Genomic DNA, 13238 nt, shown 5'->3' with positions numbered 1-13238 from the left:
TGTGATATATTTCACATCATAAATAGCCTGCAACCATTAAATATCATCCATTGTCTTATGTGACGCTGAACTCAAGCTAAAGCAGAGCTCTCAGTGCATTTCAAGGTGGCCTGAATAGTCTCCTCTCATGTTCATAAGTGCTTTGCTTGTTATCAGCTGTGCACTGTGCACTCAATACTTTGCCCCTTTTTGGTAGGCTGGTGGCTGATCTGAACCATGAAGCTCAAGGGCAGGCACTGAGTGAGTGCCCACTCGCTGTGCCTGGGTGCCTGAGTAAGGGGGCAAGCACAGCTGTTCCTTTGCTGTCCCTTTGATCTGTATTCCTTCCCCTAGAATATTATTAAAAAATGGAAACATCCCATTTTAAATAACATGAGTTATTTTAAAAATACTGTAACTTGCAAAGAACACGAACTCATCCTTTTTTATGACAGAAAACCAAACATCGCATGTTCTCTCTCATAAGTGGGTGCTGAACAATGAGAACACATGGACACAGGGAGGTGAACCTCACACATTGGAGCCTGTTGGGGGGCTGGGGGACTAGGGAGAGAGACAGCAGGGGGTAGAGGAATTAGGGAGGACTAACATTAGGAGAAATACCTAATGTAGATAACGGGCGGATGGATGCTGCAAACCGCCATGGCATGTGTATACCTATGTAACAATCCTGCATGATCTGTACACGTACCCCAGAACTTAAAGTACAATTTTTTAAAAAAACGTAACTTTGCATCCAATAGGTATCATCTTTTCAATATAAATGTATCATTACAGATGAAGCCTCTGGAGGCCATGTACATTGACCAATGGCTCTTCAGTTCCCTGCATTGGTTAAATGGGGATGTTAAAAGTCCGCTTCTAAAAAATGAGCAGTGCGCTTAATAAATTTTGTGCACCAGATGCAGAAACTCCTATGCACTGTACTCATTTATTCATGTGCTTCAGATGCAGCATTTACTGTACGTCCATGAGATCCCAGGCACTGGGAGTCTGAGGAAGGCCAGCACTTTTATTCTGAGTTCAGGGTCTAACGGTGGAGACCGACCCACAGAGTTTATGATGAGGCAAGCAAGGGGCTGACTTTGCAGGGCAGACATCCTTCTCTTAGACAAGGGGAGTTGGAAGAGGAGATAGGAGAGATTCCCAGAACAGACAAGTTCCAAATCTGAATTTTAGTAAAGTAAAAATGGACCAGACAGAGGAGGAATTCCAGAAAGAGAAATCAGCTTGTGCTGTGGAAATGCCAAAAAGTTGCTCTGAGTATTGTTTCTATTACCTTTCTTATGATTGCCTATTTGTGAATAATACTTGCCTAATTATTAGTGATACCTGGCTTTGTGTCATATTGTACCATTGCTGAATGCTACTTCTTTGTTGCATTGTTGTTAAAATCTCAGTTGTTTATATGTGTCTCCTCAAAGATCTATGATGTTTTTTCCCTGTGTCCTAAACAGAACTCATGCAGAAACACAACTCATCCACTGCCTAGAACCTGCTCCCTCTTCAGCCATCCCTTCTCCAATCCATCAGTCACACAGACTCAGGGCCCTGGGTTCATCTTAAGCACCTTTCCCTCTTCTACTTCCTTGCTTTTCTCCCTGTCCTCTCAAAGACACTGGTTATGAAGACTTGGTAATTCTGCCTCCTTCGTTAAGTTCCCTTCCCACCCCCAACCCCAGAAACATCTCCTCTCCCAGCCCTAGACCTGCCTGAACCTCTCTGAGGGATCTGAGGGGCCTAAGTTATTGCCCCAGGCTCCGCCCTGGCCTCCTGACCCCCAGGGTTGTCCTCTCGTGTCTCTACACATAGGCTGAATGACTGAACTCCGCTGCCTCTGTGCTTCTGGTGTTGCCCTAGCCCTTTCGGCCCAGCAAGATGGACATAACATCTTTCTTGGATGTTACAGGGATGCAGTGAGACTCCAGACCAGTTTAATATGGTGCTAGGCACAAGGAATTGGAAAAAGTGAGATTTTAGATATTGCTAATGTGCTTTTTCTTTGGCCTTTCCAAGTACTAGACCTCTAATATGCTCCAGAGATGCGTGCATGTGTGCATGTGTGTGTGTGTGTGTGTGTGTGTGTGTGCGTGAGAGAGAGAGAGAGAGAGAGAGAGAGAGAGAGAGAGACAGAGAGACAGAGAAACAGAGAGAGAAGAGAAAAAGAGGTCAGGTGGAAGAACAAGGTTTTCACATACAGGAAGAAAAGAAGAGTTATGAAGCAAGACAATAATCCCCAAGCCAGACTATTGTTTTCAGATAAATTTACTGAATGCATTTTTTTCCACGCTGGCATACTTAGAACCAAATTTGGATAACTATATTCTTAGATCTTTCCCAAAGTACAGAGGAAAACATTTTTCTCTACCCCTAAGATTTATTGCAGTCAGAAATAAGGAGCCTCTGACACATAGGAAGAAGAAATGCTCAGCCCAGTGTAACTTTTTCAGGCTGTAGTCCGTTCCAGGGAAATGATGGTTTCAGATTCCAGCACTTATTATAGAAAAAATGAAATCTTAGAAATAACTTGGGGAGAGGGGGCAGCTGGATGGGGCCTTGACAGAGAAAGGCAGATATGCATGGGTGCTGCTGCCTGTGAGGGCTAAGAAAGGTTAATTCTGCAGAGAGGAGTGACCATTTGCCCCTAGGAAACATTGCTGAAGCCAAAGGTATAGACAGTCTATCAGCGGGAACTGCAACATGAAGATCACCAGCGTTCCCAGCACCCACATGGCCACACAAATAGCAGGTGTGGTTCTGATACCAAAACGTGCAACCTGGACGGAGGACCAGAGGAATCACAGGGCCCTCTGTCTTTCCAAGGCCAGGTGGCCATGTTAACTTCATTTCCCATATTCAGACTCTATCTTAGGCAGAGGTGTGGGGTTGTGCGGGAGGGGGACCCCAAATAATAAAACAGTTTTGTTCTTTTTTTATATAGGGTTTCACTCTGTTTCCCAGGCTGCAGTGGCACAAACACGGCTCACTGCAGCCTCGGCTTCCTGGACTCAAGCAATCCTCCCACCCCAGTATCCTGAGTAGCTGAGACTACAGGCATGCACCACTGTGCACAGCCAATGAAACAGTTTTTATCAATTCTGAGATTGAATAATGCCTTGAGAGAGGTCTTCAATTTTAATATGAGACCAAACTTTATACCAGACTGAAATAATTGAGATTTTAGTAGTTTTTGGGGTGTGTGTGTGTGTGTGTGTGTGTGTGTGTGTGTTTGATGTGTGAGTGAGTCTTTCATTGCATTCTGGCTAACCAGCATAGAGCGATTTTTGAGAAGGCCATTTGATTATACACAAGTTTTTTTTTAAAACAATTACCATTTTCTCTTCAAATCCAAGTTGCTGTGAAAGTTGACTTTGTGCCTTCCTCCTGCGTAGCCTTCCAATCAGTTGTAGTGAGGAGAAAGATGAATAGGAAGAGATGAAAGCTGGAAAACAACCCCAAGAAATTATTTAACCTGATATCTAACTGACCCCATGATCTAGCCTTACCTACCTTCAAATATTATTTCTCATTTATTCCTTTAATCTACCCAATCCCTTTCCAAAGATCATTTCTCCCAAACTCCTAGTCTCTCTGAAAATGAGCTACAGCTTCCTAATTAGAAAATTGTTCTTATGCTTGTGGCAGGGGCCTCACCCTCCTCCCACCTGTCTCAATGCTTCTCTGAAGCCCATTTTCTTCCTCTCTTTGTTCTGAGTTCATGGACTCTGGGCACCCAGGGCTGAGCCTCAGTGGACACGAAGAATAAGAGCTGAAAGTGGAGATGAAGAGAAACTGGAGCACCAACCTGGCAGAGGCAGAGGATCAGATAAGAACCAGGGAGCAGAGACAAAGAAAAGGGGCTCTCTGCAAGTGACACAAAAATGGCCTTTGTGTGGAATGGGCATTGCTGGGAGTCGAGGAAGTAGCCTGGCTGAGCCATTTTTGGGAATCCTAGCAGTGGCCTCTGGTCTTGTTTGCTCCTCAGCTTTCTCTGTTTCCAGATATCAAGCTTCAGGGCGGCATGGGCTGGGATCTCAGTGACAGGTGCCTGTGAAGGGGAGAAGAAATCTAGTCAGCAAGCCAGTTTCATTATTAAAACGACTCAAGAAACCCCCCATTGCTTGTTGTGTGCTGAGTGCCCGGCCCTGTGCTAGGAGAGTCAGGAAAAAGGAGATTTTATCAGAAGGCACCTGTGCCAATGAGTATGCCCAGTGGAGTGGGGTGCGTTTATATTCACAGATCAGGATCCACCAACAATGGCACAAATGCTGCTGGTGGAACTGCAGACTCCTAGCTCAGTGCTCTGTTTCCATGACACTTCTTCTGAATTACTGTTAAAACAAGTCTGCAGGAGCTAACACTGCATGCTCACTCTGCTTAATCCCTCCTGCTCCCAACCCTGTTTCTCTTCTGTGCCCTCATAAACCATGTTGATTTCCTTACTGGGTCCGTAATATTTTGTCATGAGGATTACAATGCAATTCTTGAGATTTTGGAGAATATTAATGTGATGGCTTTAACAGCTATTTTGAAAATCATTAAAATTTAAGTTGTTTTCCTTACCAAGTAGTGACAGAACAAACTGAGTCTCTAGGGAAAGTTTGAGGGTTGGTGTGAGAACGAAGGTGTACCTTTTGGGGCTTCCAGGTCTAAGGGCCATGCCAAGTTGGCCATATCTAAATATCCTGCTTTTCCCTTCTGTGTGGGCCTGGTCTGGGTGACTGCTTTGGGATCTTGGGGCCTGGTCCCTGACTGCCTTGCATTCTGGCTTTGACTATATGGACCATCTCCCTTTCTAAGACAGCACTGTGTGTCAGGACTTGGTGGGTTGTGTCTGTGTTCTCACAGTGATGTCCTGAACAGCTTTTACAGCTTCTGCAAAGATGTGTGAAATTGAATCATAAACCAGAAGTTCCATCCCGCCGCCCAGTGAACTTGGCAAAGACAGAAGTGTTCATCTTCCGTGTGTTGTGTTCGCCCACATGAATCTCTCCTCCCATTCCCAGAATGGCCCCGTCATCCTCTCCTTTTTCCTCTGTATGTGAGTTCTCAGCCAGTTGGCTCTGCTCTTCCACCCTAGCCTCACCAGGATCCGCCTTCCTTCGTCCTTACCGGCTCAGGCAGCTGCAGCCTCCTCCCTGATACCTTTGACTTTTTGGATCCTTGTGCTGCTGCCAACGGTGTGTTTCCAGATCTGCATTCAACACGATCCTTTCTGTGCCAGCCCTCCTCAACCTGCCCACTCTTTCTGCCACTTACTAAAAAAACCACAGAACCTCAACATGAAAGGAGCTGATCCAGGGTAGAAATTATCTCCTTCTACAGCATTGCAAGGTGGTCAAGCAACCCTGCTTGAGTGTGTCCAGTGACAGCAGACTCCCTGCCACACTAACTCTTCTTCTGCAATTTATGTAGCTCTAACAGAAAGTTCCCCTCAAAATCAAAGAAAACCAAAAAGGGCCTTGTAAAGTTCTCAGAATACGAATCTATCATGGTGCAAGAGTGAAACAGGGCCACAAAGCTACAAAGACAAGTCAGAGCAAGTTCAGGGTTAAAAAAAACTACACTGTCTTCCAATCAAAGAGCATGCCATGCGCACAGTCTCTCTGAGGTCTAGCTGAGCTCTGACCCCCCTGTAGTGTCCATCTCTACTCTTATTGCTGTCCTCTGGGGCCACATGGGACTTTGCACAACTACTCTCATGGGTTTCTGGAACCTTCTCCTCCTTGGGGTCAGTGCCTCCTAGGCTTTAATACGGGCTTTCATCCAACCTGGATTACTTTTTCTGCTGGTTCATATATTATATTCAGCCTTTCTTTCTAGATACTTTTTTCTGCACTTCCCTCTGGAAGCCATATCTGATAACCTATCTTCTCCAACTTCTACTTAATTCTGCAGCAGTTTAGTAAAGTTGATGAGAAGTCTTTCTACCATTTCTATGGGCTTGTTTTTCTCAAATAGAGCTGGAAAGTAAGAACTCATGTTAGTTTTATTGCCTATATGTAAACAAACCACACTGGAATTTTTCTTCAGTGACTGGCTTCTAACTTCCTAATTGTGTCTCATGTCATATGAGGAAAGTGAAGCCCATGGAGGTTGACTGAGTCCCAGTTTCCTTCGGCTGAGTGCTATCAAAGCAGAAGTGAAACCCAGGTCTCCTGACTCCCATTCCAGTGGTGACGTTTTTTCCCAGTGTATCCCCTTGGCCTGTAGATTTTAATACAACAGTTCTTTCTGTGAAGTACTTACCTGTTCAGGTGTCTGTATGTCCTCTGATAAACATGACCACTCTTGTCTATCGCAAGTAACACCAACCAATTCATGTATAATCTCTCACTGAGCCTTTTTAAAGCCTTTGTAAAAAACTATGTAGAGACCATAAATGCTTTTTTGATGATAATAGTGATTTTTGCCAAAGGCCTTCATTTGGGATAAGTGTGCAACTGCAGGAAGCAAGGCTACTGTTCCTACTCACATGCCCACATTCACTACAAGCAACTTCAGAGAAATTCTGCAGATGGAGCAGTGCCACTATATTGCAATTTAAGCTTTCTTCAGTCATTTATCTGCAACCACACTCAAATTTTCAATTCCTCAAATAGAAAATGAACTGAATAGACATTAACAAAGTAATCTCTCTACTTCTTTGAAAATTGCAAACTAGCCGAATTTTTCTCTTATGGTTGATAATAGCCGTGAAGAAACCAATCATAATTCCTTCTCTTCAGCCTCCGAAATACATCATTTGAAAAAGCTTCCCTTATTGGGTAATAAAATGAGAGGAAAAATCATATTAGAGACTAATGAACTCATATAGTGTTATTTTCATCACTTAGCAACCTCAGGATATGAATAATTTTCTTTAAATGAATTTTTTAAATGTGGACTAAGGAATCCATATCCTTAAAAGCCTGAAATTGTCAAAGTAGAGTGATAACTTTTTTCGAGTTTATGAATTTTGAGACAGGAAAACAGTCTTTTAGGGCTTCAGCTGTTTTTAACCTCAATTACATATTCTAGCTAAAGTCATTAAGCCCAAGCACTGACCTAGATGGAGAAAAAGAGGACATCAATTCTGAAGGCATGAACATTTGGGACAGTAACTGTAGCCACAGCTCAAAGTGGAGGCATCCTGTTTTCCTACAGGGATGGACAGAACACTTGACAAAGCACACCCTACAGGCTGAGGCAGCATCTAGGACTCAAACTGGACACCACTCAGAGCAGGGCTGATCCTGGAAAGTCCATCATGGCCTTTAGTGACTTTAGAAGTGAAAAGAAAGAAGATGCAGTGGAAGGGCTAGTTGTATAACCAGGAAGGGTTGGTCCTTTGCTAAACAAGTGGAATTATTTGAGAGTCAAAAATAAGCCAGTTTCAGCCCTGTGTTTCCCGTGTGCTTATCTACAAAGTGTCTGGCCTGCCTACAGAAGTGTCTTCCTTTCTGCTAAGGTTTTGTGTGTTCCTTTCAGAATATATTTGTCTTTATTTCCTGTGAAAAGTAATACAAAGATACTCCCCTTACTCAAAACACTGTAGACATGCTGTCTTAAAAATGGAGAAATGAATCAGCCAGAAATTGCAAATTCATAGCCTAATTTGAGACCAAGAAAGGAAAATTCCATGCTGAGGAAAAAAAATAAGAGGGAATCTCAAAATGGTAAGTGAGACTTAAAACTCAAAAGTGTTATAGGGAAATTGGAACCTGTTACAGGCCTTAACAACCGGGACTGGGGATTAATGTCACCCAGAAAATGGAATCCAGCCAGAAGCCCCATTTGTAGGGAGCTGAAACTGAGTGGTCTGAATTGATTCTGCAGCCACTGGAATTGCTATTTGTAAGAAAATCACTGCCCACGGTCTAGGCGCAGTTACTCACACCTGTAATCCCAGCATTTTGGGAGGCTGAAGTGGGTGGATCACTTGAGGCCAGGAGTTAGAGACCAGCTGGCCAACATGGTGAAACTTCATCCCTACTAAAAATATAAAAATTAGCTGAGTACGGTGACATGTGCCTGCAATTACAGCTACTTGTGAGGCTGAAGCAGGAGAACTGCTTGAACCGTGAAGGCAGATGTTGCAGTAATCTGAGATCACACCACTGTACTCCAGCCTGGGTGACAAACAGAGTGAGACTCTGTCTCAAAAGAAAGAAAAGAAATAGAAAATCCCTGCCCATCTAACCCAAGAAAGTTGTAATGAAGCTTCTTATCCACCTAGGTCAGTGGATAAAACTAAACACACCTTCAAAAAATCAAAACACAGGAAGGGATCCAAATCTAAGCTACTTGGGTAGTTCAGGACACCAAAGAAATAAATTAACATAAACATTAGTCCAGTACTCTTAAACTCATAAAGCATCAGCAGATGCAAATAAGAAACTGTGACACAAAGCAAGTCACATAGGTTTCCAATAGAAAACATCCTCACTGACCAAGAGCTCATAGACAAAATTATAAATCATACAAGAAAATGAATGACCCAGAAGAATAATTAAGAGAAACAATAAACAATCCTGGAGATAATTTTGAAAACTTAAATAAAAGTAAAACTAATTAAAATCAGTAGCTTCAATTAGGATTTCTCTCAGGATGTCAAGGATAATTCAGCAACAGAAACTCTACCAGTATATTTTATTATATTAAACAAATTAAAGGGGAAAAGCTGTATGAAATACAGAGAAACCATTAGATGAAACTTACCATCATCTGTGATAAAGACCCTTAGAAAACTGGAAATAAAAGAAGATGCTCTTAATTTTATAAAGAATGGCTACCAAAAACTTACTGAACTACCACAACTAAGGGTAAAATTCTGAAGACATTCTGTGTAAACTCAGAAATGAGACAAGGTTGATGGATATAAGCACCATTATTCAACACTGTACTGAAGGTCTTAGCCCATGCAATAAGACAAGAAACCAAATTAAGAGAAATAAGAACTTGAAAGACAAAGTAATGGCTACACCTAACTGTAATTAATGTGACTGTCTAGATTAAGGGTTGAAAAACTTTGTCTATGAAAAATCAGAAATAAATATGTTCAAATTTTTAGGATAGATGATCTCTATCACAACTACTCAGCTCTGCCACAGAAGCATGAAAACAGCCATAGATCATACACAAGCAGATGAATTTATCTATGCTCCAATATAACTTTATAAAAACAGGTTGTGGTCTAGATTTGATCTGAAGTTCATAGTGTGCAAACCTCTGATTTATATGTGCATATATATATATATATATATATATATATATAAAGGGCAAATACTGAAAATCAGTAAAAGATTTCATCAGAATTGCTACAAATAAAATCACAATATATAAATCAATAACTTCTTACATGTTGGCAAAAACTAATTAAAAATCCCTTATTCGCAATATCAAAATGATTCATTCACAATAGTAATCATGTGAAGTGCTACATATACACACACACATTAATATATATGTAGTAGGTGTGTGTGTGTATATATATACATATATACAAATATATATTCTAAAATCCATATCAAAAAGAAAATCCCAAAGAGAGCCAAGAAATTTGTTTAAAAATCAGGAAAAATGTGGTCACATTAAATATCAGAGATGAAGATGTATTATAAAAATAGGTTAATCAGAATAATGTAGTATATGAACAGGGATAGATTTGAACTTGGTCTATGTCAGAAGAGGTATTAGAAAACAAAATGGAAAAGACTGTGTTGGCACAAATGGCTTTTCCTAAAATAAAATAGTTAGATTCATTTCTTATATTATCCTCCAAAATATATTTTATATGTATCAAAGTGAAAAATATACTTTAACATTAGATGTAAACATTGAAAAAATATATTTTTGACTTTTGGTCAGAAAAAGTTTCCTTAAAGAAGAAACAAAAAAAGAAACTCAGAAATTATAAAAGAATATAAATTGGCTTCCACAAAATTAAGCCCTCTATGTGATAAAAGACGCCACAACAAAGTGAAAAGGTAAGCTGCAGATGAAACTAATTAGCAATACATAGAGTAGATGATTAATTTTCAGAAAATAATATCTGATTCTCATAAATAATAATAGATAAACCATAAAATTATAAAGTATAAAAGGCATAATAGCTATAATTGTAAAGAATAGGTTTAGATACTTTTCAGAAAAGAAAACCTGAAAAATAAGCAAACATATGAAAAGATGTTCAGTTTTCAGTCTCTCATTAGTAATTAAGGAAATGACAATAAAAAACAATAAAATTAAATCTCAGAAATAAAAAATACCAGAAAATTTGACAACAGAAATGCTGGAAAATATATGGAGACATCAGTATGCTGATGCATTGTTACTATGAACAATAAAATAGTAGAACCATTTTAAAGAGGAATTTGTCCATACCTGGTGAAACTAAATATGTATATAGTCTACAGAATTACATAGTTATCATGAAGGAACATTCTAAAAGCCCATATTATTGAGTGAAGAAACAAAAACCAGAATATTATATGATAGCATTTACATCAACTTTAAAACCATGCAATGTATTAAGTGTACATAGCTGTTTAAAGAATGTTCAGATAGTGTGAATGGAAAGACTCCCAACAAATTCAGGATAATTGTTGTCTCTGGAAGGAGAAAAATGGGAATGGGGCTGGAAGACATGTCAGTTGGGTTAAGTATGGTTATAACTCCAACATGCTGCAGGAGGGGTACAAGTTCTTGGAGCATCTCACATTGCTCATATTGCCAATTAAGGCTTCCAATCCAGCAGTGACTTATGACTGCCCACAAACCATTGGTCAGAACGGATTACATGACCCTGCAAAGGAAGCAGAGAAATGTAGTCCTCTCACTACCCTAAAAAAGAAAAGAACCAGGCGTGACCTGGCACTGTAAATTTAAGATTTCCAATTTTCAGTTGAATATTAATTTTATTACGTAAAAGGAAAAACTGAAGTACAAATTACAAAATGTTAATATTCTAGGTGGCAAGAACATAGACGTTTATTACATTAATGTTTGTCAATGCACACCTTAGAATGAGGTAAGTACCTCTCAATCATTACTCCTTAGTGTGAATTAGGTTATCACACTAAGACAAAAAATAAGAAAGAAGAAATAGATGCATGTTGAAATCACACTTTAGTTACTGACACATTCACTCATCACTTTCAACAACTAGTAGAATCTCTTTAGAAAAATCAGAAAATTTATCTATAATGAACACTCTCTAAATCTCCCATCACTTCTTTCAAACTGAAATATTCATAATGTCCTGAACTCATATCTGGGTACATTTCTTATTATTTCTAACCTTCTCCCCTTTCCCTCTGGGTCTGACCACCTGCAGGAAATGGAGTATCAAATTAGTATGCATGCCACTTTGGCAATAAACAAAGCCAACATATTCCACTGTGTTTCTTCTGCTACATGAAATGATGATTTCTTGTTTTGCTTTTCACAGTCCTTTCACTTCTGTCACTTTATATGATTCTTTCAACATTATTATGATGTAGGCAGGGCAGGTATTTATTATCCGTAGTGAACAACTAAAAACATTGAAACAAGAGAAGTTTGCTGACTCACCCAAAATCATACAAGGAATTCAAAGCACAGCTGTTCCCACCACCCAGGGATGAGTACTGCGAGCTCTAGCCACTAGATCACTCTGCCGGTTTAGAAGAGCAGTTTCTGATTCTTGTCCACATATTTAGCCAGGTCCTTCCACTATATACACTCATCCTACCTGGAGACAAGACTTAATGGAGACCAATGGGATCCATGAGAAATTGTGAAGGAACTTGATAATTTACAAACAGAAGACGAGCCTCCTAGATATGCAACAAGCTGTAAACTTTAGTGCTCGTATCAGAAGGTGGGGTGAATGTTCAGTATCAGAGACCCCAAAATACCAGCCTGGAAGCAGCACACAATTGCGTGGTTTTGAATCCCAGCTCTGCCATTTATTTGCCTTATGACTTTGGGAAATCACCTTCCTTCTCTGGGCCTCAGTTTCTCTGTCTGTCAAATGAATAAATAGGTTTAGATTATGCCTAAAGCCCCTCCTTCTCTGATATTCTAAGAGCTGTAAATACTTAACTATGTATAACAAAAGGCAATGTTCCTTTTTTCTTTCTAGAAAAAAAAAATCCACATTAAATCTATTCACTGAAGCCTAGGTATAGATGAAACATAGAAATCAGAAAAGTAACAGCATTTATATATGTAAACATAAAACCACCAGATTTTCTAAAATTTTACATTTCTTCTCTCACTAACAGATGGGAGGCAGTTTGAAAGAGTTTATCAGATGAAGCAGCTGCCATCTTACATGAGTGACACTAATGAGACAGGTGAAATATTCAAGAGCCCAAGACTGTCTTCAGGAAACCACTGTAGCTCTGCCAGGGTCATACTGGGCATGCTTGGAGGTTTGTCTTCTGCTCTAAAAATAGACTGTGTAAGTACTAGTTTTTATAATGATGATGACTATTATTTAGAGTTTGCCCCAGCCTCCAGGCAAATATCCCAGGAAGAACAAAAGGATGCTTAGTATAATTAAAACAAAGAAAATGTAGAGGTGTTGGCATGTGAGAAAAGGAAGTGTTTCGACATCAGGAGCCAAGAACTATTTGTTGGATTTGATTAATAATCACTAATGTGGATTTTATTTTAAGATCACACAATATCGTGGAGTTTTGTTTTATTCATACACACACAAAAGCATCCAAACAGGCTCTTAATAAAAAAGTTATCACATTGCCCTTCCGGGCTTGATTGTACTTTTCCAGAAATAATTTGAAAGGGCAATTTTTCTAATCTCTGGATCTTGAAGATTCAGTGTAATGCAGATCAACTCAGTGGATATGATTAAGCTTATATTAGAGGTCAATACTAAGTTTAAGTTATGTTAAGTTTATATTAGATATTTAGAGATCAAACACTGAGAACACAAATGTTGCGTGTGTGTTTTTTCGTGTATGTGTGTATGTGTGTGTATAATTTCTAATTTTCAGGACCCCAGAAAATAATAGGCAGAATTAAAACACTTTGAAATACATTCTAGGAAGAGGAAATAGCAGTTACAAAAGCAGATAGAAGTGATATATTTTGAGTTAAAGAGTGGAGAGAAATGCAGCAGAAAGAACAAGTAAAGGCCATATAAGTTCTGCAGAGAATGCAAGACTGTGGTCTAGTGTAATGGGGAGCCACTGAAGAGTTTCAATAAAGATCATTCCATGATCATAGTTGTCTTTTAGAAAGGTCACTTG

This window comes from Saimiri boliviensis, chromosome 1, assembly GCF_048565385.1.
Source record: "Saimiri boliviensis isolate mSaiBol1 chromosome 1, mSaiBol1.pri, whole genome shotgun sequence".
In the NCBI taxonomy this organism is placed as follows: Eukaryota; Metazoa; Chordata; class Mammalia; order Primates; family Cebidae; genus Saimiri; species Saimiri boliviensis.
The sequence above is the reverse complement of the archived record's forward strand: the minus strand, read 5'-3'. Positions refer to the sequence as shown.